A 27,904-nucleotide genomic window follows, 5' to 3' on the forward strand; every position below is an offset into this window, starting at 1 on the left:
TGGTAGGAATGTTGAGTCGACCACTCTCACCCATGTAGATCAAAGGACGAGCCCTCACTAGCAGGAGTCCATAACTCAGTTCAGATTGAGAATGAGTTGTTTGGTTATCCTTGTGATTCAACTCGATTTAGAAGTTATACGTTACCGGGTTTAAAACAAAACTGTTTCTATTATAAATTAGAGGATAAGCCTCTTAGGAAGAAGATGACTTACATTTGAGAGTCGTGAGCAAATCTTCTTCCTCGAGCACGAAATTTAGTGACAACATGAACACTTCTTCATGAGCCCAAGAATGGACACCACCACAAAGTTACCTTGCTTTTCTCTAGGATTCAGAAGGCGAATTGTGGGATACTGTTTCTTGGAAAGGGAAAAACCGGGAGTTTTTAGAGATTTGAGATTATGAGAAAGAGATTCTTTTATGCAAAAACAAAAAATAAAAAAACAAAAAACAAAATGACCAAATCACATTATTATGCAACGAGAATCGACGATAGCTAAGCAACAGGTCGCGATCGGAGGGGAGCCCGCTGGGCCACGAAGGGCTCGACCTCGACCCGAGCTCGGTCAAGACCCGTGCTCGGTCCAGGCCCTTGCTCGGCCCCTAGCTGGCTTGGCCCACGGCCCGACCAACAAGTCTCCCATCTGCGATCAACGATTTCACCGAGTCCCTGCAACTGTGAATTAGGGTTAGCTACGAAAAGTTCTGGAACTACTTCACGGCTATAAGTAGCAATCCAACCCTAGAGGTAAGGGCATCTAAAGTTGACCACTTTCACATTATTCTCTTGCTAACTTAGCATCGGAGCCCGTGTGACTAGAGTCACACCGGTTTAGTTCGATTTGGTTTTGTAGGTATTAGTCCCGAATAATCAAGTTTGGTGTGTACGAGGAGAAGAATCGGAGGACCGAAATCCACACATCAACAATTGGCGCCGTCTGTGGGAACGATTTAAAGCATCCAGTCGAGCAACATGACACCAGAAAGGAGTCCACGACGCTCTGATGATAACTGCTCTGCCAAGAGGTGGTTGAACTTGGACGACCCACAGGTCGGAAGATCCGAGGATGGGACCAGCCAGTCGAACCCGGAACGTTAGGAGGGATTGCCCGAGGCGCATGCAATAACGACCTCTGAGCCATTACAAAAGTAGTTCGCGATCTTGGAAGACAAGATAGAGGGCATGTTGCAACGCATGACCCAAGTCCGTCGACAATTCGAGCAACAAAAGCCCGACGAGGTACCCCTTGTCAGAGACTCGATGAAAAGGAAGGGCTCATCACAAAGCGAGACAGAGGAATCAACAAGCAATGCAGGGAGCAAGTTGCGGATAGGTGGAAACACCGGGCGACGAACCCAGATTTTCAACTGCCTGAAGATCAAAAAGCAACATAAATGCCCGACACCAAACGGGGGCAAGAACAACCAAGATAACCGAAACTTTGAGCCGATAGACCTCGACAAAGGCAAATCGACAGATCAACCAGAGTCTTCAGAGAAGCGACAGAACCAAAATGAGAAGGGATTCGACCTCGAAGAACTACTGGATCAAGCCGACTCACCATTCACGGAGGAGATCATGAAAGAGAAGGTCCCTCCCAAATTCAAGCTACCCACGGTGAAACAATTCGACGGGACGACCGACCTAGTGGACCATCTAGATGCTTATCGGGAATGGATGGATATCTACTGGATGTCAGAGGCGGTCAGGTGCCAGTTGTTCTCAACTACATTAAACGGGTCAGCCAAAATATGGTTCCGACAATTAAAATGAGGATCAATCTCGAGTTTCAAAAGCCTGGCTAGAGCATTCGTGACCCAGTTTGTAGGGGGGACGGTGTCGGAGCCGACCCGTGGCCTATCTTTTAACTACTAAACAGAGAACGACAGAGAGTCTACACGACTATGTAGCTTGGTTCAACGAGGAAAAGCTACAAGTGGAAGGCCTTACAGACGCTGTATCTCTACTGGCCTTCATGTCCGGCTTCAGGGATGAGCATTTGTCATTTTCGTTCGGAAAGAAGACACCGAGTACCTTCTCGGAGGCGCTGAACTGAGCTCATAGGTACATGAGCACTGGTGAATTCTTTTACTTAAAAAGGGAGCTAGACGGAAAGCGGTCCGCCCAAAAGAGGGAGAGGTCGGGAGATAAGCCACAGAGATCGAGATGTGAGAAGAGAGATCTGAGTAGCCAGAAAGATCCACCCCGAAAATTCGAAACGTATACCCCGACCACCGTTCCACTCAAGCAAGTGCTAATGGAGATCAAAGACTAAAGGTTGCTTAAATGGCCGGAGAGGATGAAGGCACCGTCAACTGAACGAAGTAAAGGCCGATATTGCCTTTTCCACCAAGATCACGACCATACAACTCAGGATTGTTTTGACCTCGAGGAAGAGGTGGAAGGGCTAATCTGAAGAGGCTACCTCAAAAAGTATGTAGAGGACTCTAAAGCGACACAAAACGGCGAAAACGACAAGTCCCCTGCTTGAGAGATTCGAACTATAATGGGAGGCCCAATAGAGAGAGAATCCGGGAGAAAAAGAAAGGGAGATGTGCGAGAAGCTAGGGTGAGCCTCAGACAAAATGAGGTATGCCATGCATATATTGCAGACCGATCAGTGACGATCAAGTTTTCAGAGGACGAGGCGACTCACCTCCTCCACTCTCATAACGATGTATTGGTTATCACTCTTAAGATAGCAAATGTGAAATTAAATCGAATTTTGGTGGATGGGAGCAGCTCGGTGGATATCATCTCCTGGACAGCCTACAAAGCCATGGATTTAGGAGAAAAAGTGCTTAAGGCAGCCCGACACCAGTTGTAGGATTTGGAGGGGAACGGGTCATTCCCAAGGGGAGGGTAGAGTTGCCTGTAACGTTTGGAAGTGGGCCGAAAAGTGTCACCAAGATGGTGGACTTTTTGGTCGTTGACTACACATCCTCCTACAACGCAATATTGGGAAGACCGACAATGCATATGCTCAAAGCGATACCACCAGTCCATGAAGTTCCCAACACCGGGTGGAGTAGAAGAGATTAAAGGAGAGCAACGAGTGTCACGGGAGTGCTACTATACCTAAATGAGGGGCAACAACAGGACTTCTACTAAGGGGGGCCGATAATTTTTCCTTTTTTCCCTTCAAGTGTGGTTGTTTTGTTTCTCTACTTTTAGCAAGATTTCTAATCATTGTTTCTTTTATTCAATAAAGTGTCCATTTGTTTGGTTCTCTATCAACTATGTCTTCTAAATCCAAAACGAGATGCCAAGTGACTTTGATAAAACACCTTGCCTCATTTACAAACGTACTCTCAAAAGATATCGACAATACACTACCTTGAGAGTAAGGGGCAATAGGTACCGACTACTCGGCGACGGTAAAACCAGTTATAGCCGAACAGGCCGAGCAGGGCTCAGGGCCGACCAATGCTTGGCGCCGACCAAGTGCGATGGGGCACAAATCTACATTAATCGGCAATTTTGAACTATGAGATAACCATTTGGTAGATTATTTTTATCAATGGGTCTTATTTTCGGCTGAGCAGGGCTCGGGTCCGACCACCGCTCGGTGCCAACCAGGTGCGATGGGACACGAATTTACTTTAATCGACACATTTGGAAAGAACAATTAAACAATCTCAACACGGCCAAACCAGAAGCGGGTCGATTGATTTAGCACGTTAAAACATGAGATGGAGTAAAAAGCCAAAGATGACATCGGGTATAAAACCATTGGCTATAGCCAACGGATTAGAAACCTATGGAAATGAAAGCAACAAAACTCCATCAGAGTTAGAGCCGTAAGCCAATAAGTGATTGGTAAAAGGGTTAATTGATAATTCCAAAAAGAAATACAAGCAACGTAGTGACAAAGCACATAAAAGTCAACCGGACGCTAAACACAGTAAAGCAACTCGTTGAAGCTACCCTATTACTCGTCGTCGTCATCATCCATGTCGTCAGGAGCGTTACGCTCGGCTCTAAAACGCTCCGGGTGGAAGAAAAAGTCAATGTCAGGGTGCTAAGTAGAAACCTGGCGAAGAGACCAAGAAACACCACACTCCATGCCAGAGTTTTGCAGGTCTACGTACTGCTTAGTTTTTTTGAATTCCCCAGCCAAGAATTCAGAGTTAGAGAGCCGAGCGTTGGCCTCGTCAAGTCTCCTCTGCAGGTTAGCCAGCTCGTCTCCAGATTTTCTCTTCTCCATTTCCAACTCACGTTGGGTACTCTCCAGAAGGCTGTTGGCTTGGTTCAAAGAAGAAATGGCCTGTTCCAGCTCCTCCCAAGGGGCATAGTGACAGTGGAGGTGGTTCATTTCATCAGCGACCCGACCCGAAAATACCACCAGACGATTGAAAATTTGCCAAGGACAGGATTCGACATTAGGAGAAGATGCTATGACAAATATTTGAAGCTACAAAGCGCTCACATGGTGGAGATCACTAAGGCACGTACTGATGCTGTGCTGAGGATTTGACAGGCCAAAATCCAACCCACTTGATGAGTCGCCGAGGCCCTGCCAAAGACTAAATGCTCTTTCCAGGTGAACTGTCCCATCAGCATCAGTGTTATACGGGCCAGAGAAAGGGAAGATTGAAGCTTGAGAGGAGCTCCTTGGATGACCTCGAGGGGATGACGGGATAGACGTCCCATGAAGTCGGGCGGAATGCCTCGGAGCTGTCGGGGCATGGAAGATCGAGCATGTTGTGAAGGGAGTCCCTCCTCGGTCAAATCAGTCACTTCGATATCTGAAGCCCGACTAGAGCCGGCCTCCAAACCTCGGGCGTTTCGACGACGTTATCTTTCATACAAGGAAGCACTCTGTCTCGACATTTCTACAAATAAAAATAAAGGTAAAAAGCTACGTTCATGCAAAGTGAAGAGAAGATTTCGACAAAAACTTGGAGGGTTACGTGGGAGAGGCAAGCCAAAATCCACTAAGTTTTGCTCTATAACCAAATCTGGGCCCTAACGCTCGATATCCGGTAACTAGATAACGGTATGGTAGAAAGTGGACGCCTCGACAGTAAGCTCACAATTGTGGGAAACTGCCAACAAGAAAAAGAAATATCAGAATTGATATCTACGAAAGTCCCGATGGAGCTTGGAAGCTACTTACCCAACTCCCTACACTCGGTCGGGACGGGAAAATACAACCCTCTCTCGTCACGGGCTAACAAGTCACCGCCGACAAAGAACAATTCGTTCTTCCAATGCTTCACTGAGGAGGGACCCATAACAAGGACTTGGTTACGGGAACATAAAAATGAAAGTTATCCTCGGAGCTGTGTTTGAGGTAATAAAGCGACATAAAGTCCGCGGCGGTTAGAGACCGCTCACCCCCGAGGTACGACCACAAAATAAAGCAACTGATCAAAGTAGACCACCCATTCGAGATGATTTGGGAAGGAGATACTTGATTAAAAGCTAAAAAGTTTTGAAGGAAAAGAGGCAACTGTAGGCGGACTCCAAATTGGAACATTGTGGCATAAAATACTACTTCACAAGGAAAAGAACCATCAATACTCTCTCCTGAATTTGGAAGATGAAGGCGAACGGAATCCGGGATACGATATTTCAAACACAAGCGACGCAGGTCCATCGCCGTAAGAGTGGAGTTATCCATTTAAAACAGACGATAGGATTGAGATTCTGACGAAGGTGCGACGATGACCCATCATCCGAGGAGGTCCATTCGAAATTAAGGTTAGCCATAAATGAAAACACAACAAAAAGCAAAGCAAAGAGATGAATACCTTGTAGGAAGATTAACAAGAAATGGAGAGGATGAAGAGGTTTAAATAGCCCTTAGCTCAAAGCACGGTTCTCGATCCAGAGGTCTTTACTCAACAGACTGAGGCGTGCTCGGCTCGGTATCCAACACCCTCGTGACTTCTCAGTGTGGTACCCAACCTCTCGTGACCTCTCGGCTCGGTATCCAACACTCCCGTGACTTCTCGGCTCGGAACCCAACACCTCGTGATCTCAAGGTCACCGGTCTACTATAGATGTGACAATTGCATGGAAGGTTGCCTTGGGACTTGCAAGGAAAGGGAAAATCGACATGCACTTTTTTGTGTCTCGTGAAAATGAGACAACTCACTACGACTAGGCTACCATAGGCCCCACAATGATTCGACAACTCAATCGGCTCGGACCACGATCCTTGACCGCTGGACCCAAACATTCTCGGCGCGAACCCCGATAAACTTGCATTCTCCTGGGTCACGGGCCTGACATGACAAGATAAGTCACTACAAAATCTATTCTCCCAATGAGATCGAAAACATCGCATTGGGAGTAGGGGCAATTGTTATGCAATGAGAATCGACGATAGCCAAGCGACAGGTCGCGATCGGAGGGGAGCCCGCTGGGCCATGAAGGACTCGGTCCAGGCCCTTGCTCGGCCCCCAGCTGGCTCGGCCCACGGCCCGGCCAACAAGTCTCCCATCTGCGATCAACGATTTCACCTAGTCCCTGCAACTATGAATTAGGGTTAGCTACGAAAAGTTCTGGAACTACTTCACGGCTATAAGTAGCAATCCAACCCTAGAGGTAAGGGCATCTAAAGTTGACCACTTTCACATTATTCTCTTGCTAACTTAGGCATCGGAACCTGTGTGACTAGAGTCACATCGATTTAGTTCGATTTGGTTTTGCAGGTATTAGTCCCGAATAATCAAGTTTGGTGTGTACGAGGAGGAGAATCGGAGGACCGAAATCCACAGATCAACACACATTATGTTGGATTTGGTATCCTTAGCTCGTGTATTTGTAATTTATGAACAAATTATTTATACAATAAAGAGTTATCTTATTATTTATTTGCATTACTCGTATTCCAATAAACTAAGATCAAAGGTTATTTAATGTAACTGGAACAGTATATATTTGATATACAGTATATATTTAATATACAATGTATATTTGATATAAATTGTATATATTTGATATATAGTATATATATTTAATATACACAATATATATTTAATATAGAATATATATTTAATATACAGTGTATATTTTTTATATACAGTAATAACCTTAATGTTCGATAGTACATGGATAAGGTTGGGTACCTTACCATGGTAACACTATGGATACAGCCCACTTTGTGATAGTTACAAAAGACTTTATCTAGATCGTTCATGTAGAGACATGTGATTGGGGGTATTCTGTATGATGAGTTTGTGTAAGACCGGACCGCAAAATAATTAATCATTGGCTCTAACACTGCTATTCCATGGATTGTTATCTCATAGGGTGACCAGGTAACTCGATCTTAATCTTGAGAGAGTTATGGATTCCTGCCTATAAGGGATCGAGCTTTAATTTGTATGGGTGAGAGTAGCCCAGGTTGTCGACTCAATAATCCCACCATTTTGTGGACAAGGCCGAGTGGGGAGCTAGGAACATAACTACGCAAAATGGAATTCAATCCTTCCCAACTTTAGGGAAGTAGATGACTTTTCCCTTACATATAATCCCTTAAGTAATTTGAACAGTTCAAATTCTTCCAAAAACTTGATCCTCATTTTACCCGTTATGAGCTAGCAAGGGGACCTAATGGACCTACAGATCAGAAGCTCCAACGATACAAGATTAATCGGTCAAACTCATTTACCGAGTTAATCAACATTCGTTAACTGTGGGTCACTCCACTAAAGACCTACAGTTGCACTTTTCTCACTGCAGAATTTTTTCGTGTCCACGGATATACGACCATAAATGACAAGTCAATCCTTCACTAGTGCTCGTAACTCAAGTTGGGTCAAAGTACAGTTTTACCCCTGAGTTACATCTTACTCCTTAAATACCACTGCTCCTCTAATGAACAACCCGGTTATGGTCCGACCAATAACTGGAAGTCCCTCTTAGGCCAATGAGAGGGTGGGGCCCCTTATTCAAGTCTCGGAGTCAGCATTTAAGAGAACACTCATCTACTCACCTAAAGTCGGGGAGGAATGAATTCCATCTCGTGAAATTATATTCCCAGCTCCCCACTCGGTCTCGTCCCCAAAATGGTAGAAATGTTGACTCGGCGACTCAGGCCACTCTCACCCATACGAATCAAAGGACGAGCCCTCATGGGCAGGAGTCCATAACTCACTCAGGATTGAGAATGAGTTGTCTGGTCATCCTAAGAAACAGCAATCTATTAGTTAACAGTGTTGCATCTAAAGATTGGCTATTTCGTGGTCCGGTCTTATACAAACTCATTGTATAGGATACCACCACTCGCATGTCTCCACACGAACGACTTGGATCGAGTCGTTTGTAACCTTTACAGACTGAGCCGTATCCATAGTGTTGCCAGGATAAGGTACCCAACCTTATCCATATACTATAGACCCTTTAGGTTATTCATGGGACATTATCTACTTGTATATCAGGGGTATATAAAACATATACCTCGTATATCAAGGGTATATCAATTATATACCCAGTATATCTAATATATACCAGTACATATACTGTCCCGGTTACACTAAAATAACCTCGGATGTTTAGTTTATTGGATTTTGGACAATGCAATGCTATGAATTGAACAACAAATTTATTGAATATACATTTGTTTTTACACAAAATACAAACTACGAGTTTAGGGCAACACACGCAATAGAGTCAGCTCTCGTTTCTTTGCGGTAACCTATGAATAGGCACACTTTTGAACGAGATTCCAGCTTCTTTGGGTTTGTCACCAACACATGTGCTGGAAATCCCCAAATTCTAAAGTGACGTAAACTACATTTACGTCCTCTCCATAGTTCAAACGGTGTTTCATAAACAGTTTTTAATGAAACTGCGTTCAAAATGTATACAGGAGTCTCCACTGCATTGATGGGATGTGAATCCCGGAGCGAAAGCGGATCATCGTTTATGATTTTTTTAGAAAACAAAAACAAACGTTCAAAGATGAAAATACAGGCGAAAAATGTTTTAACATTTGAAGAACTCTTCTTCAATTAATTTCCACCCAAACACCACCACCGAATCTTCTGAGCTATCCTCTTGGGTCTCGATAACACTCTTGTGGGAGAGTTTCTTTGGAACGAGAGGGAGAATTGAGAGAGATTGAGATAGAGAGAAAATTCCTTTGGGAGTTCTGTATTTTTTCTTGTTCTGTCCATCCTGCAGAATTGTTATGCATTCAAAAAAAGAAACCAAATGACGCGAGGAGTTACCGCACGTCATTAAACTCCCCACTTCCCTGCTAAAATGCAGGGGAGTTAATAATTAATTAATTAAAATTAATATAATAATATATAAAATTATTAATCAACTTAATAATTAATTAATTAAACGTAATATTAAATAGTTAAAAATTAATTATTTAACATTAAATTAAATATCTCATATTTAATTAAACCATAATCTCTCTTGTATAACCTATAGATTTAATGTACATCTTATTATTAATTTTTAACCTATAGTTTTAATATGAATCATATTCATATTAATTTTATTTGAATCTCATTCAAATAATTTCTCTCATAATATATAGTTTCAATTTAGAATTAACTATATATTATAATGTATTAATATACATATATTCCTTTGAGCAATTTGAACAGTTCATATTCTTCCAAAAAATTGATCCTCGTTTTACCCGTTATGAGCTAGCAAGGGGAACTAATGGACCTACAGATCAGAAGCTCCAATGATACGAGATTAATCGGTCAAACTCATTGACCGAGTTAATCAACATTCGTTAACTACAGGTCACTCTACTAAAGATCCGCAGTTGCACTCTTCTCACTGTAGAACGTTTTCGTGTCCACAAATATACGACAATTAATGACAAGTCAATCATTCACGAGTGCTTGTAACTCAAGCTGGGTCGAATTACTGTTTTACCCCTAAGTTACATCTTGCTCCTTAAATACCACTGCTCCTCTAATGAACAACCCGGTTATGGTCCGACCAATAATCGGAACTTCTCGGGCAGTGAGAAGGTGGGGCCCCTTGTTCAACTCCGAGAGTCAGTAATTAATAGAACACTCGTCTACTCCCCTAAAGTTAGAGAGGAGTGAATTCCATCTTGTGAAGTTATGTTCCCAACTCCCCACTCGGTCTCGTCCCCAAAATGGTAGGAATATTTAGTCGGCAACTCGGGCCACTCTCACCCATATAGATCAAAAGACGAGCCCTCACGAGCAGGAGTCCATAAACTCACTCAGGATTGAGAATGAGTTGTCTGGTCATCCTATGAAATAGCAATCTATTATTCAACCACGTTAAATCTAAAGATTGGCTATTTCGCAGTCTGGTCTTATACAAACTCATTGTATAGGATACTCCCCCTCTCATGTCTCCACACGAATGACCTGCATCGAGTCGTCTGTAACATTTACAAAGTGGGTCGTATCCATATTGTTGCCGGATAAGGTACCCAGCCTTATCCATATACTATAGACCCTTTAGGTTATTCACGGGACATTATCTACTTGTATATCAGGGGTATATCAAATATATACCTCGTATATCAGGGGCATATCAAATATATACCTCGTATATCAGGGGTATATCAATTATATACCCAGTATATCAAATATATACCCAATATATATATTGTCCCGGTTACATGTTAATAACCTTGGATGCTTAGTTTATTGGATTTTGGATAGTGCAATGCTATGAATGCAACAACAAATTTATTGAATTTGTTTTTACATGAATACAAACTACGAGTTTAGAGCAACAAACTCCCACTTGAACTAAACTCGAGTGGGGTGTACATTATCATAAGCCAAAAGGAAAATACAATAAACTAGGGCATACACTATACCCATTACATTTCTCCCACTTGCCCTAGACTAATTGTACAAAGCTCGTAGACCTAAACTTTCTAGATCGCCCTCAAACACTTTAGATTTGAGCGACTTCGTAAAAAGATCGGCAATATTGTGCTCCGAAGCGATCTTTGTGACGATCACATCTCCTCGTTGCACTATCTCCCGTATAAGGTGGTACTTCCTTTCGATGTGTTTGCCTCTCTTGTGGCTTTGAGGTTCTTTAGAATTTGCCACAGCACTACTGTTATCACAATAAAGTGTTATGGGCAAGTTCATGTTTGGAACGACTTTCAAATCTGTCAAGAACTTTCTAAGCCAAACCGCCTCTTTTGCTGCTCTATAAGCTGCAACATACTCAGCCTCCATGGTGGAGTCAGCGATGCATCATTGTTTGATGCTTCGCTAAACTACTGTTCTTCCGTTAAGAGTGAATACTGACCCCGACGTGGATTTCCTTGAATCCTTATCTATTTGGAAGTCAGAATTAATGTACCCTGTAAGGATCAAATCCTTAGCGCCATACACGAGCTTGTAGTCCCTCGTTCTCCTTAGATACTTGATGATTCCCTTAACAACAGTCCAGTGATCATATCCTGGTTTGGATTAATACCTACTGACCATCCCTACTGCATAGCAAATGTCAGGCCTAGTGCACAACATAGCGTACATCAGACTGCCCAGTACTAAAGCATAGGGTATACGTCTCATATCCTCAACTTCTTGAGGTGTCTTAAGACATTCTTCCTTAGACAGATGAATTCCATGCCTGAAGGACAATAAGCCTTTCTTGGAATTCTGCATCGAATATCTAACAAGCATCTTGTCTATATAAGTTGCTTGAGACAGGGCTAACATTTTTTTATTGCGATCCCTTAGAATTTGGATGCCAAGAACATACTGAGCTTCTCCCAAATCCGTCATTTGGAACTCAGTCGCTAGCCACTTCTTTATGTCAGTGAGGTATCTTACATCATTCCAAATGAGTAGGATATCATCCACATACAACACTAAGAAGTCTACAGTGTTGTTGACGATCTTCTTGTATACACAAGGCTCATCAGCGTTTTGGTCAAAACCATAAGATTTGATCGCAGTATCAAACCTTATGTTTCAAGACCGAGATGCTTGTTTCAGTTTATATATGGACCGTTTAAGCTTGCAAACCTTTTGCTCTTGACCTTGTGCTATGAACCCTTCTGGTTGAGACATATAAATACTTTCTTCAAGATTCCATTCAGAAAAGCAGTCTTGACGTCCATTTGTCATATCTTATAGTCATAATATGTGGCAATGGACAAAAGTATTCTGATGGATTTAAGCATAGCTACAGGAGAGAAGGTTTCTTCATAGTCCACCCCTTCCCTTTGTGTGTAGCCTTTTGCCACAAGTCCCGCCTTATAGGTCTATACCTTTCCTTCGGCGTCTCGTTTTCGCTTATAGATCCATTTGCACCCTATGGGTTTTACCCCGTCAGGTTGATCTACAAGTTCCCAAACAGAATTGAAGTACATCGACTCCATTTCCAAGTCCATTGCTTTGACCCATTTGTCCTTGTCAATATCTTCCATTGCCTTTTTTGTAGGTCAATGGATCCTCGAAGCCATCATCAGGTATGACAACTTGGGTTTCAGTTAAACCCACATAGCGGTCAGGTTGTGACACAACTCTCCCACTATGTTGAGGCACCCTCAATACTTGAGGTGGATGTGACTGACGTGATGTACTGGCTTTATCAACAACTCTTATTGTAGTGCCAGTTTGATCAAGAACTCTTGTTTATGTGTTTGTAGCCTCTTCATAAATCTCATTAATCACTACCTTGCGCCGTGGTTTATGATCTCAAACGTGGTCTTCTTCTAAGAAAGTGGCATTTGTCGATACAAACACTCTGTTTTCTTGAGGATCAAAGAATAGACCACCTCTCTTCTCTTTAGGGTAACCTACGAATAGGCATACTTTTGAACGAGGTTCCAATTTCTTTGGGTTAGTCATGAGCACGTGTGCTGGGCATCCTGAAATGCCGAAGTGACGTAAACTAGCTTTACGACCCTTCCACAGCTCAAAGGGTGTTTCAGAAACACTATTTGAGGGAACTACGTTCAAAATGTAAACCGCAGTCTCCACTACATAACCCAAAAACGAGTTAGGCAACTGAGCATAGCTCATCATTGATCGAACCATGTCCAATAGGGTTTTGTTTCTCCTTTCCGATACACCGTTGTGTTGAGGTGTACCAGGGGTTGAGAGTTGGGCCGTGATTCCATGTTCTATCATATAGTTTTGAAATCTTAAGTCCACATACTCTCACTCCAATCAGATCGAAGTGTTTTAATGGTTTTACCTAATTGATTTTCAACTTCAATCTTGTACTCCTTGAACTTTTCAAGGGCTTCAGACTTATGTTGCATTAGGTATAAATAACCATACATTGAATAATCATCTATAAAAGAGATGAAGTATTCATACCCTCCTCAAGCTTTAGCATCTATCGACCACAAAGGTCTGAATGTATAAGATTTAAGGGCTCTTTGGCTCTATAACCTTTTCCGGTAAAAGGTCTTTTAGTCATCTTGCCTTCAAGACAAGACTCACATGGTGGTAAAGAATCGTCTTCTAACTCACTTAGAATGCCATTCTTAACCAACCTCCCAATCCTATTGAGATTAATGTGACATAATCTTTAGTGCCAAAGATATGTATTTTCTTTGTGAGAAACTTTTTGCCTTTTATTGTGAGTTTTAGCATTTTTAAACAACTCGGTATTTAAAATTTCTTTAGTTATGGTTGGTCTTAGCACATACAAGTTGTTTTCAAGCAAAGCAGAACAAATATTGACACCATTTCTTGAAATGAACGCTTCATTTAAATTAAAAGAAATGGAATACAAATGTTCTAACAAACAAGAAACTGAAATTAAGTTTCTTTTAATTTTAGGAACTACGTACACATTATCTATGAATATATACACATTCTTGTTTGTAAACAACTTGAGCTCCCCTACCGCCACAACTGAGACGACCTCTCCCGTTCCAACCTTGAGAATCATCTCTCCGGCGCAAGCGGCCTTCAGGAACTAATTCCCTGAAATGAAGAACAAACGTGATTAGTGGCTCCTAAATCCAGTATCCAGGCGGAGTCATCGTTCTCCACTAAACATGTTTCTAAAACAAGTAAATCATATTTACCTTCGTTGGCTTTCTTCTTCTCGGTCAGGTACTTCGGGCAATTGCGCTTCCAATGCCCGTCCAGGTTGCAGTGGAAACATTTTCCTTTGTCTGCAACCTTGGCCTTGCCTTTCTTGGCAGCAGCAGCAGCGGAGTCAAGTTTAGACCCCTTACCAGCAGCCTTCTTCTTCTTGAAAGTCTTACTTCCACAATAAGAGGGCGTAGACTTGGTTCCAGAGGACGAACCTCGGTTGAACCTCATTGAGGTGGCAACATTTGCCTCCTCTTCTTGTCCCTTACTTTTCATAAGAGACTGGTAGGTCTACAGCTCGTTTAAGAGCGTGGTAAGAGTGTACTCCAGCTTATTCATAACCGCATTGCCGTAGAATGGCAGGAAACTCTTCGGAAGAGATCCCAGAATGAAGTTGATCTGACTCCGCTCGTCTATGACAGCCCCGTTCGACTCTGCCACGTTGAAGTGGACCATCAGGTTGAGAACGTGTTCACGCACTGAGGAGCTCTCCTTCATGTGGGAGTTGTAAATGAACTTAAGGGCTTCATGTCGAGCCTATGAGGACGGTTGTCCAAACATGCTCTGCAGCGAGTCCATGATCTCCTTAGCGGTGACCGTGTCCTCATGCTTCTAAGCAAGCCCATCAGATATGCTCGCCAAGATGTAGACCTTAGCATTGTCATTGGCCTTGATCCATCTGTCATAGACGTTGCGCACTGCCACAGTGGCATTAGGCGCAGGAGCTTGAGGACAATCCTCTTGCAAGATGAACCTAAGATCATCTATCACGAGAATAGTGTTTAGATTCGATTTCCATTGTTTGTAATTCTCGCCGTTAAGTTTTTGCGCGGCTAGGAGTGATTACGCTTGTTTACATGCGTAAAAAGAAGGTTTTAGATGCTGTTTTAACTATGCTTTAGCTTTGTTTCGGATTTTTCTCGGTCGTTTGAGTTCCAATTCATGCAAAATTTAAACCGAGGAGAGGAGCGCCTTAGACATAAGGGTTCCGCTTAAGTAGCCTAGACATAGGACCTTAACCCGAGGTTGCGACTATTTCCATCCTAAAACTAAGATATCTCTCATAATAGACATATTAGGGAATGTCTTAGGACTTTGAACTTGCTTAGACATAAGTCAAGTGAAAAGCGTAGTCGTTGGTTCCTAAAGTAAAATGCATATCGTCCTTAGCATATCCTTGATTCTTTGTTGGCTAACTGGAAGTAATTCGGGCTAGGTTTTACCATTATAAGACCAAATCCCAAATCCAAAACCATTATTTGTGACCACTTCCCATTTTACAAAAATCACTCATTTCAACGTTCACTATTCATTAAAACTTTAGAGTTTGGAAATTATTTAGAAGTCCTTGAGGATCGATACTTGGATACTCAATCCATTTTATATTACTCTGACAGGTGTGTGCTTGCATCTATAGAATTGTAACCATGCTTAGTGCGTGCGTTCAGCATAACACCAGTCAAGTTTTTGGCGCCGTTGCCGGGGACTTTAGTTTTAAAATTATTTTCAAATTCTTTTAGTTTTTATTTTTGTGAATTGTTGTTGGGTGTAATTTCCATCCACCGTTTTTGTTCTATATTTTTGGTCGTTTATCTCACAAGGGTAAGTTAAAGTGCATGAGCACAAGATCTTTTCTTCTACCCCTTGACCCTGAGATTGAGCGGACCCTTCGAAAAACTCGAAAGGAGCAAAGACTTTGAAAACAACTAGAAAAGCAAAAAGAGAGAGAAGGTGAAATCAGTCCTGAAAGTGAGGTAGAGAGTACGAGCACATCAATGGCAGATATTCCACCTCGTGATCCGGTTGATCCACCTACTGTTAACGGTAATATGAGGGATCATGCAAGAAATGATGAATTCAACCATATCCAGATGGCGGACAACAGAGACGTGGCAATGCGAGAATATGCCGCCACGGCTTTTCAGAACTTTGATTTAGGGATAGTCAACCCTATTCCAGCCCACGTAAACTTTCAGCTTAAACCAATGATGTTCCAAATGTTGCAGACAATTGGACATTTTGGAGGGCAGGAACATGAGGATCCACATGATCATCTGAAATCATTCATTCAAATTGCAAATGCATTTCGATTACCTGGTATAACAGACGATGCTCTTAGACTAACACTTTTTCCATTTTCTTTGAAGGACCAAGCTAGAGCATGGCTCAATGCATTTCCACCGGGATCCATCACCACATGGGGGTCGTTAGTGGAGAAGTTCTTAACAAAATTCTTCCCACCTACTCGCCACGCTGATATCAGAGAGGAGATCATCTCCTTTAGACAGTATGATCGTGAACCTGTACACGAGGCGTGGGAAAGATTCAAAGAACTAATCAGGAAATGTCCGAACCATGGCTTGCCGGCATGCATCCAGATAGAACATTTCTTTAGAGGTTTAGATCATCCTACTAAGATGATGCTAAACAATGCTGCCAACAGAGCCTTTACAAAGAAGACATTCAACGAGATAGTCGACATCCTAAATGACTTAGCTTCACACAACGAACTATGGTGTTCGCAAAGATCTAGGGCAGCACCAAAGAAGCAAGATCCAGTTGGAGTTTTGGCTCTGGACATTGCGACCTCGATGTAAAAAGAGATGGTTACAATGAACCAGAGGCTAAAAGAGATGGCCTTGGGAACAATAGGAACTTTAACCTGCTTCCGTTTTTTATGTAGGACATGGGAACAATAGGAACTTTAACCCATATTCGAACACGTACAACCCAGGTTGGAGGCACCACCCTAATTTCTCATGGGGAGGTCAAGGAGGTTCGAGCGGTTTTAATCAAGGGCAGAGCCAGCAGAACAAGCAGCCCTATGTTCCACCTACATAGCAATACATTCCACCGCCGCAACAGCAGTACAATCAGAGAACACAGACTCTACCAGTTCAAAATAACAACTCAAATCTTGAGAATATGATGAAGGAGTACATGGCCCAAACCGACGCAGTGATACAATCCCAAGCGGCATCAATGAGGAATTTCGAGACCCAATTGGGACAACTCGCCAATGAATTGAAGAAGAGACCACAAGGTTCTTTTCCAGGCCATACTGAATTACCAAAACGAGAAGGGAAAGAACAGTGCAAAGCTGTCACCCTTAGGAGTGGACTGGCATATGATGGACCAACAATGCCAACAACAGATGTACAGATTCCGTCCACTGAACCAACTGTAAAGATACTAGAAAATCCAACAACACCAGAAAAAGAAAATATTAGAAAAGGTAATGAGGACACCCCGAGTGTTCCTCCACAGGTACAACCTTCTTTTACCCCTACTCCCCCGTTTCCACAAAGATTAGTTAAGAAAAATAATGATTCCCAGTTTAGGAAATTTTTAGATATTTTAAAACAATTGCATATAAATATACCATTAGTAGATGCTTTAGAACAGATGCCAAATTATGCTAAGTTTTTGAAAGATATAGTTTCTAGGAAGAAAAAGATAGGAGAGCATGAACTGGTAGCCATGACAAAATGTAGTAGTGAAGCTGTAGGCAGCCCGCTACCCTTGAAATGTAACGATCCTGGCAGTTTTACCATTCCATGTTCCATAGGAGGAAAAAAACTTAGGCAGGGCATTATGTGATCTAGGCGCTAGCATTAATCTTATGCCATTATCAGTTTTCAAATCTTTAGGCATAGGAGAAGCTAGACCTACTACGGTTACCCTCCAACTAGCAGATAGATCTATCATAAGACCTGAGGGAAAGATAGAAGATGTTTTAGTCCAGGTGGACAAATTCATTTTCCCTGCAGACTTTATCATTCTAGATTGTGAGGCGGACTTAGACGTTCCCATTATTTTGGGAAGACCATTTCTAGCCACTGGGGATACAGTTTTTAATGTGAGGAAGGGAGAAATTACAATGAGGGTAAATAATGAAGAAGTTAAATTTAACGTTCTACACGCCATGAAATTACCAGGAGACTTTGAAGAGTGCTCTGCTATAACTAACTTGAATCCTGTTATGTTTGATGAGTTTTATGACTTGTTAGTTACAGAGATTGAAGAAGAGCTTGATAAGATAGCAGAAGGACCGGAAGATGTGACGAATCCTGTTGAAAAAATACAAGAAGAAGAATGCAAGTCCTTACTTCCGTCCATAGTGGAACCACCCACGTTTGAGTAGAAGCCATTGCCGTCGCATTTGAAATATGCGTATCTAGGGGATAACGACACTTTACCAGTTATTATAGCGTCCAATTTATCACCTACTAATGAATATTCTTTATTGCAGATTTTGGAGAAGCACAAAAAGGCCATTGGATGGACGATAGCAGATATCCGAGGGATAAGCCCGACCTTTTGCATGCACAAAATTCTATTGGAAGAAGATGCTAAGAACTCTATTGAGAGTCAAAGGCGGTTGAACGCGAAGATGAAAGAGGTTGTAAGGAAAGAAATTCTTAAATGGCTTGACGCCGGTGTTATATACCCAATATCCGACAACAGCTGGGTAAGCCAAGTATAGTGTGTACCAAAGAAAGGGGTATAACCGTGGTGGACAGCTCTCAACCCGAACTGCGAGTGGGTGGAGAGTTTGCATTGACTATCGCAAACTCAACAAGGTAACGAAGAAAGACCATTTTCCTCTACCGTTTATTGACCAGATGCTCGACCGTCTCGCAGGTAAGGATTTCTATCTTTTTTTAGATGGATATTCGGGTTATAATCAAATTACTATTGCTCCAGAACACCAGGAGAAGACAACATTTACGTGTCCGTATGGTACGTTCGCTTTCAGGCGAATGCCCTTTGGACTATGCAATGCACCAGCGACTTTTCAGAGGTGTATGATGGCCATCTTCTCTGACATGGTAGAAAATATTCTAGAAGTTTTTATGGATGACTTTTCTGTTTTTGGAAATTATTTTGATGCATGTTTAGTTAATTTGGAGAGAGTATTGGAGAGATGTGAACAAACAAACCTATTCCTAAATTGGGAGAAGTGTCATTTCATGGTACAAGCGGGTATTGTTTTGGGTCACAAGATTTCCAAGCAAGGAATAGAGGTAGACCACGCTAAGATAGACATCATTTCAAAGCTACCTCCTCCCACAAATGTTAAAGGGATTAGAAGTTTTTTAGGGCATGGGGGATTTTACCGCCGCTTTATAAAAGACTTTGCTAAAATTTCTAAAACTTTGTGTCAATTGTTAGAACATGATAGACCATTTGTTTTTGATGATGACTGTTTAAAATCATTTGAAATGTTGAAAACTGCTTTAAGTTCAGCACCTATAATTATTGAACCTAATTGGGATTTACCTTTCGAGCTCATGTGTGATGCCAGTGATTATGCAATAGGAGCTATGTTAGGACAATGTAAAAACAAGATCTTGCATCCTGTGTATTATGCTAGTAAGACTCTGACCGGTGCACAACTCAATTACACTACTACTGAAAAGGAACTGTTAGTAGTTGTGTTCGCCTTTGATAAGTTTAGGTCTTACTTAATAGGCACAAAAGTGATTGTTTTTACTGACCATTCTGCTTTAAAATATTTATTTGCTAAAAAAGATGCGAAACCACGTTTGATACGGTGGATTTTGTTACTTCAAGAGTTTGATATTGAAGTTAGGGACAGGAAGGGTACTGAAAACCAAGTTGCTGATCACCTGTCTAGATTGGAATCCCCGCTCTGTGATGATGGAACTGTTATACGTGAACAATTTATTGACGAGCATCTCTTGTGAGTTGATTCAGTTCCGTGGTATGCCGATATAGCAAATTATTTGGTAAGTCGAATAGTTCCTTATGAGTTCAACAAGCAACAGGTAAAGAAATTTCTAAATGAAGTTCGATTTTATCGTTGGGATGAACCTTTTTTATATAAGCTAGGACCTGACAATATCTTACGCAGGTGTGTAGCAGAAGAAGAGCACGAGGCGATATTAGACGCTTGTCATATGTCTCCATATGGAGGACATTTTGCAGGACACAAAACCACAGCCAAAGTTTTGCAAAGTGGGTTCTTTTGGCCCACTCTGTTCAAAGATGCACACAAGTTTGCCCAGGTTTGTGATAAATGCCAACGGACAGGTAATATATCTAAACGCCACGAAATGCGTCAAACTCCGATCCTGGCGATTGAAATATTTGATGTGTGGGGTATAGATTTTATGGGTCCATTTCCATCTTCTAATGGTAAGCTTTATATATTGTTAACAGTAGATTATGTTTCGAAATGGATAGAAGCCATTGCAACTGCTACCAATGATTCTAAAGTTGTCATTCGTTTTCTGCAAAAGCACATTTTTACGCGTTATGGAACCCCGCGTTGTCTGATAAGCGATGGGGGGGCTCGTTTTGTGAATATGTCTATGTAAAAGTTGCTGACTAAATACAATGTGCGTCATAGGGTTGCAACAGCATATCATCCTCAGTCGAATGGGTTAGCCGAAATATCTAATAGGGAGATAAAAAACATTTTAGAAAAAACTGTAAATCTTAACCGTAGGGATTGGTCTTTGAAGCTTGATGATTCACTTTGGGCATATAGGACAACTTTTAAGACTCCCCTCTGCATGTCCCCCTATAGGCTAGTTTTTGGAAAAGCATGTCATTTGCCTCTTGAGCTAGAATATAAAGCATTTTGGGCTACTAAGAAATTAAATTTTGATTTGTCGACTGCAGGTGAAGCGAGGAAGTTACAATTGTTGGAATTAGAAGAACACATGCAATTTTCTTATGAGAATGCTAAGCTGTTTAAGGAAAAAACTAAACAGTGGCACGATAGGCGTCTTCGACCGAACAATCTTCAAGAAGGTGATCTGGTTCTGTTATTCAATTCTAGGTTGAAACTTTTTCCTGGGAAACTTTAGTCTAGATGGTCTGGTCCGTTTAAAGTTTTTAAAGTCTACCCATATGGGGCAGTGGATCTAGTTGACTCTAAGGGAAGTATTTTTAAAGTAAATGGGCAGAGACTTAAGCCGTATTTTGGAGAACCAGTGGATAGAGGAAAAACCTCTATTCAACTTTCAGGTCAATAAATGTTTGCGAAAAATGTTTTTCCTTCTTATCCGTTTTTAAAGAACAAAAGTAAAGGAAGGAAGTTTTTGTATCTTACATTCTTTTTGTTTAATTTTTTTTCTTATTAAGAGAATGTTTTTGAAAACATTGAAAACAAAAAGAAAGAAAGAAAAAAAAAACAAACGTTGAAAAAATTTTACGCAGGCGCCTGGCGCCTGCCCTGTTTTTCCAGCAGTTCGAATGTCGTTTTCCTTCGTGATTTGGGTTTCATTTTTCGACTTTTATGGGTTTTATTTCGGGTCAAACATTAATCCTTTGTGATTTAAGTTTCAAATCTCTCCTTAAACTAAAAAATACTTCAATTCTTGTTTCCCTAATCCTATTTGGAATTCAATCTGATTTTTTTCCTTTTAGGTTTAGGAAACCTAGTTGAACTTAAATCTCAATCCCTTTTCATTTAGGATTTAGTTTGGGGAAAGCTTTAAATAGACCCATTGCCTAAGCTTTACAACTCCACCAAAACCCACACAACTCTCTTCTTCCCCTTGTTTTTCGGCAAAACCCACTCCCTTCATCACCCTTGTTTTCGATTTTCAGCCACCACCAAAAAGAATAAGAAATTTTCAGCATTTGCTTACATCTATGGCTTCTTCTTCTCAACATACTTCACTTCCTACCTCTTCTACTCAAGCTCCAAATGCCACAAGCATTCCCTTTCCACCATTAGAGAACTTCCAACACCACATGGTTCCAGATTCTAGGCTAGCTGCTGTTAGGGGAGGAAACCCGCTTCAAACATTTGAATGTCCTCCATCCAAGGCTCCTACACAACATCCTATAATGAGCCCACATGGTTATGTTAATTTTCAGCAACTACCCACTCTTAATATACCTCAAAACAGTGAGTTTAGGGCTGAAAATCCTTAACAACTTCCTCCAATGATCAATTCGGGTATGTACCAACCGTTTATGTTTAACCTGGTTCCTTCCTATCATTTTCCCTTGTCTCAAATGCAAATTCCAGCTAGGGTTCATCCTTATGGAATGCCAAACCCATCTACTCTATTTCATAGCCTTCCACCTTATTATGGAATGGGTCATTGGGTACCTCCACATAATTATGGGATGATTTCACCTAGAGTTTCCCCACCACCTCAACTTCCATTCCTAGAAAGAGGACCTCAAGCACCCCAATTGAACCCTAACATATTGAGTACCTTCAACATGGGACAACTAAAACCCTTAGAGCCTCATAGGATGCCAATCCCAACCAATTTGCCAATGGATGCAGGAGTTGAGCATGGAGGAGAGCAAGAGAAGAGCCATAGCCAGAGGCTAAAGCCCGGGGTTTCGATAGGGCAAAAGAGGAAGGGCAAGGAGGTGATGACAGACCCAGAAATTGAGGAAGATGGGAGTAGTAGGCGTCTGACACCTAAGGATTCGTCTATGGAGAACAGGGATGAGGAGCAGTTTTATTCATCTCCATTGATTATTACACCAGGAGATGGTAATGATGATTTTCTACTGGTTTCCCGAGGCAATTGTTCCAATATGCCAGAAACAGAGGATACCGACAACGAAGTGGTGAGAACAGATACTCAGGAACCTTCCCCATTGGATACACCTACAGAAGGAGCATTTTGTAGTCACCGATAGTTGCCTACTGGATCTACTCCGTTGGCAACGGATGAGTATGTCACACCGATGGCCACTCTACCAGGGGTAAGGGATGCTCACACTATTCCTTCTAATGCAGTTAACCCGCTTGGGTGTGATACAGGTAGATCCAAGGTTGGGGAGAATCCCGTAAGATTATGACAGAATTGGGATTCGACCTCAATCTAGGAGATGTGCCTGATGATTGGAGGGAGACCGCTAGAGACAAAGAGTGGATACCACTCATTCAGCCCATACAATGTGAGGCTTTGGAGTTAGTCAGAGAGTTCTACGCTGCTGTCCATCCCCAGTCACATATAGCCATAGTGCGTGGGAAGGAAATAAGGTTTGATGCCACTCAGATCAACTACACCTTCAACATTGAGAATATCAGAGATGCTGTGAGCAATAAGATGTTAGTGACTCCGACTCTAGCACAGCTTGATGAGGCTCTAGAATGTGTTGGGAAGCCCTCTGCCACTTGGGATTTGACTACTCATGGCAAGGTACGACTAAAACCCGAGGATGTTTCCCTAGCTGCTGCAGGATGGTTATACATAGTCAAAAACAGAATTCTGCCAACGGAGCATGATGAGCATGTCACTCAGGATAGGGCATTGCTGGTTTATGCCATGCTAAAGGGCATAGATATGAATTATGGAGAATTGATCAATACCAATATCCATGAGTGTGCCCACCGGACACGTGGTAAGCTTTATCACCCACGTTTGGTCACTTCTTTATGCTTGCGACAAGGTGTACAGCTCCCTGAGGATCAAGTTAAGAGAGATGCCCCAATTGTGGAAGAGAAGAATATTCAGAGAATTATCGCCCATGCGCTACAAAGAAGAGAACGTACTGGGATGTCTCCTACATCGGAGATCCGTCGTCTCCGAGAGGAGAACCAACAGCTGCGAGATCAGGTTCGAGAAGTCGTGCAACATATATACAACTTGAGGGCTTCATTGGATTTTGCGGTTTTACCTTCATGGCCTCCAGCGCTAGCTGCTATCCTTGGTCATCCATCTTCCAGTACCGACACTGATCCTAGTCCATGAAGGGGAGGTTCCTTCTTTGCTATTTTTTGTGTATTACTCTTTTGGTTAATGACGTAGTTTGCATATTCTAGCATTACTACGCATGTTTTTTTTTGTATTGATTATGTTTCGAGCTCAGTTGAAGCATGTATAAATTAGTATCGTTTATCTTCTGATCACTTAAAGTATGCATTCAATTAACCTTAGTTTAGCTTTTCACATGCCTACTTTGAAGCATCTGTGCTCTGCATGTGATTTCATGTCGATGATGATTATAAGAGATCGTTGAGTTTTCTGTTCTATGCCTACCTAAGCTTTGAGCTATTTCCTTCGTTTCTGTGATAAACTCATTTTCTTTTATGTCTTTTTGATCTTTACAAACTTTAAACTTTTTCTTTGCCCCTATCTAGGAAGTCCTTGTCCTTTTTACTGTTAAGCCTTTTTTCATCCGATGCAAAAGTCTTTTCCCAGTGAGGACACTGTCTCTCTTAAGTTTGGGGGGGACAGTCGTTGTTGTTTCAGAAAGATAAAGTGTTATTTATATTTGAAAACTCATGCTATTTTCTTTTGAAAAAGAGTCAGTTGGAAAAACAAATGCTATAAAAAAAGAAAGTGTTGAAAAGAATAAGTGAAAAAAAAAGAGACAAAAGTTGCAAAAGAGTAAAAAAGAGTCTTGTTGAGAGAAAATAAGAGTGGGGAAAAGACTTGTGTTAGAAAGAAAAGAGTGGTAAAAACAATGAGAGTTAAAGAAAATGTATTTATGATTTCCGAGTCCTACTGTAGACACCCATTTAGTTTTAAGTTGGGTGTCGATTTTGAAAATAGCAGTAAGGATGGTGATAAGTGGCTTCGTGTTTCTCATTGTCGTCATCTTATGACCTAGCTGTTAGTTTCGAAGTCTGTCTACGAGTAGCTGTGGTTGAAACCGATGTTAGTGTGTGGAAACATCAGGGGCTAGTAGCCGGTCTTTCAGATGTAAAAGTCTTAATGTAAGAAGGGAGTGTGCAGATTCCTTAGGGGTATTTGAAAACGTTTTCTGTTTTTGAAAGGAAAATGGATTTTGAAAGAGAAAGTTTTTATCATTTCAAACTTGGTTTATACTGACTAAGCTTACAAAGGCAATAGAATGGTAGGCTTTGACATCTTTTCCTTGAGACAATTTATGATTGAACATCTCGGTTGCTTTTGCTTTTCCATGTCCATGTGTTAGAAAGCTGATTAAAGTTGCTAAGTTTTGCTTGAGGACAAGCAAAAAGTTAAGTTTGGGGGTGTGATTACGCTTGTTTACATGCGTAAAAAGAAGGTTTTAGATGCTGTTTTTACTATGCTTTAGCTTTGTTTCGGATTTTTCTCGGTCGTTTGAGTTCCAATTCATGCAAAATTTATATATGATGGTTTGTGGTTGGCTTATATTATATTTATGACATTTTAGGACCATTTGGGAGTGGAAATTAATCAAAAGAAGCAAAAAGTCGGAAATACCTACATAGGAGGCGCCAGGCGCCTCGGAAGGCTGCAGAAAACAGTTTTTCTTCCAACTTTGCCCTTAATGAAACGCGTCTTGCAATGCGTTTTGGTGGTTCCAACCGATGCATACGTGTAGAAGAAGTGTTCCACTATCAGTTTGAGCACGATTTAGTCAGTCAAAGATGTTGGAAATGGGTGATTCACCATCGTTTTAGGACCTACCTAACCAATTATGCACAGCTATAAATTCCAACAGCTTCTCCACCAAATTCATCAAGCCTTGCTTCCTTCTCTTGATCTTTTTTAGTGTTTCTTTATTGCTTTCTAAGTACTTTTGAGTTGCTTTCATTAGTTGCTTTTGGTTTTTAAATCCCGAGCACTTTACATTCCTTTATTGAGCTTTGCTTTGTTCCATTTGTACTTAGTCATTTTCTACTTATTCAAATTTATAAAAATCCAGCACTTTGCTTATCTCCCCTTTGCCTTTACTTTGTTTTTAGTTAAGAGAGTTGTGTTTTTGGAGGAAAGAGCACGTGACACTCCCCCTTGCTTGAAAGAGAAGGGTGAAGCTCTCAATCCCGATAAAAACTCTCCGTTAGTTAACTTTTGTTTTTCACACATGCATTTCAATTTCAACCACTTTACTTGCTGTATTTTCTTCAATATGTCTTTCTAAATTCCCGTCTCTAGCCCGGTTATGGATAGTTAGCCTTTTATTTCTAATAAGGGTTGCTAAGAAGTAGTGTTTTTGCTTTCCATTCATTGCTCAACATGTTTTCCCAAAAAGTTAGGATTTAGAGAAGGCCACTGTAAGTCTTAACAAGTCAATACTGAAAAGGTTGCTTATTTGCATTGTTGAGTGGTTAAACCGAGGAGAGGAGCGCCTTAGACATAAGGGTTCCGCTTAAGTAGCCTAGACATAGGACCTTAACCCGAAGTTGCGACTATTTCCATCCTAAAACTAAGATATCTCTCATAATAGACATATTAGGGAATGTCTTAGGACTTTGAACTTGCTTAGACATAAGTCAAGTGAGAAGCGTAGTCGTTGGTTTCTAAAGTAAAATGCATATTGTCCTTAGCATGTCCTTGATTATTTGTTGGCTAACTCGAAGTAATTCGGGCTAGGTTTTACCATCATAAGACCAAATCCCAAATCCAAAACCATTATTTGTGACCACTTCCCATTTTACAAAAATCACTCATTTCAACGTTCACTATTCATTAAAACTTTAAAGTTTGGAAATTATTTAGAAGTCCTTGAGGATCGATACTTGGATACTCCATCCATTTTATATTACTATGACAGGTGTGCGCTTGCATCTATATAATTGTTACCACCCTTAGTGCGTGCGTTCAGCATAACGCCAGTCAAGGAGTACAATAATGGAAGTAGACATGCTGAAAGTAAAAACAAACCTATATTAGTTTCATGCATTAGCCTTTAAACCCAATCATATTTTAGCAAAATTAATTAAGCAGCCTAACAAAATTGTTTTGCAACGACGCTTCAATGATTTAAAGCAACAGCCATCGTAGGGTAGACAGGTACTCCTTCACTGAATTGAGACGTTTTCAACTATATTTTACACTAGGATAACTCTTATTCCTATAAACTTTAGTCATTGTTTATTTGGTAAGGATATTGCTAACTAACTTAACAACTCCCCATAAGTGTGACCCATCATTTTCGGACCTCAGAGGTCCGCCCCAGTAATTCCGCCATTAGGAAGGAAAATATTGGAGCAAAACCTAAGAGACCTTTATCCATTTCTGGAGTTTGCCTTGGTTTTGATTCCAAACAATGAACCCTCCGTAGGGAGGATCGCTCCTGGACGACAAACAGGTCATGTATGAAACCTCACGGTGCAAACCAATGGCGGAGACCGCAGAACGTGTTGTCACACGTCCTTCTCCCACTTACTATGAATACTATCTCCATTCACCTTGATATTGAACCATGCAAACACCTTCCGTAGGGAGGCTGTGCTCAGCGCGACACGAGGCCGAGCATGGAACTTACAATGTGAATATAAAAGAGAATGTGATAGAGAGAGAAAAGTATGTTATATATACTTTGTATATCAAATATATACACAGTATATTACATATTCTCTTTTGTTCCCACTTAGTATTCTAAGACTAGGGTATATTACTAAGATAAATTTCGGCTAAGTGAAATTAACGAAGTAAATTTTAGTCGGCCCAATATAACTATTATATTGGTAGTTGTACATTAATAATTTAGTTCATTAAACATTTTTAATAAACCAACGACATTATTGCATGTATATAAAATATTGACTAATTCAACCCCCAGGTCGGTTCTCCGGTAGAGGTGTTCCCTTAAGATCAACTTAAATACCTCAACCTAGACAGAACCTTCCTTAGACAGGATTCCCTTCTACATAATATTTTATATTTAGTCTTTTATCAATTCATTTTAAACCTAGTTAAAACAAAATAAAAGACTATCCCCTAATCATATTAAAAGATATAACCTAAAGTCTAATTAATTTTAAACCCCTTTAAATTTAATTAACTTAGACCCTATACTAGCATGCAATTCTTTATTATAGATTCTAATTTCTATCTACCACATTTCATAACTCTTATAAAATTTAAGAAATTAAAACTATCATCATGCATTGTACGCATACATTAATATAACAATTATATTAACAAAAGTAATGTCATGCTCAATGCAACTTTATTTTCATCTAATTAATACAACACTTATATTAATCATGAAAATAAAACATGC

General features: G+C 41.0%; 1 non-coding gene across 1 annotated transcript; it reads right to left on the minus strand.

Moving 5' to 3' along the window:
• Positions 1-16,248: 16,248 nt before the first annotated feature.
• On the minus strand, positions 16,249-16,355 carry LOC148211358 (small nucleolar RNA R71). The gene has a single exon (XR_015791146.1). It is a non-coding gene; the product is annotated as a small nucleolar RNA R71 (small nucleolar RNA).
• Positions 16,356-27,904: the final 11,549 nt, after the last annotated feature.

This window comes from Momordica charantia (assembly GCF_013281855.1).
Source record: "Momordica charantia cultivar OHB3-1 chromosome 5 unlocalized genomic scaffold, Mcharantia_2.0 BLBB01000005.1, whole genome shotgun sequence".
Taxonomy (NCBI): domain Eukaryota; kingdom Viridiplantae; phylum Streptophyta; class Magnoliopsida; order Cucurbitales; family Cucurbitaceae; genus Momordica; species Momordica charantia.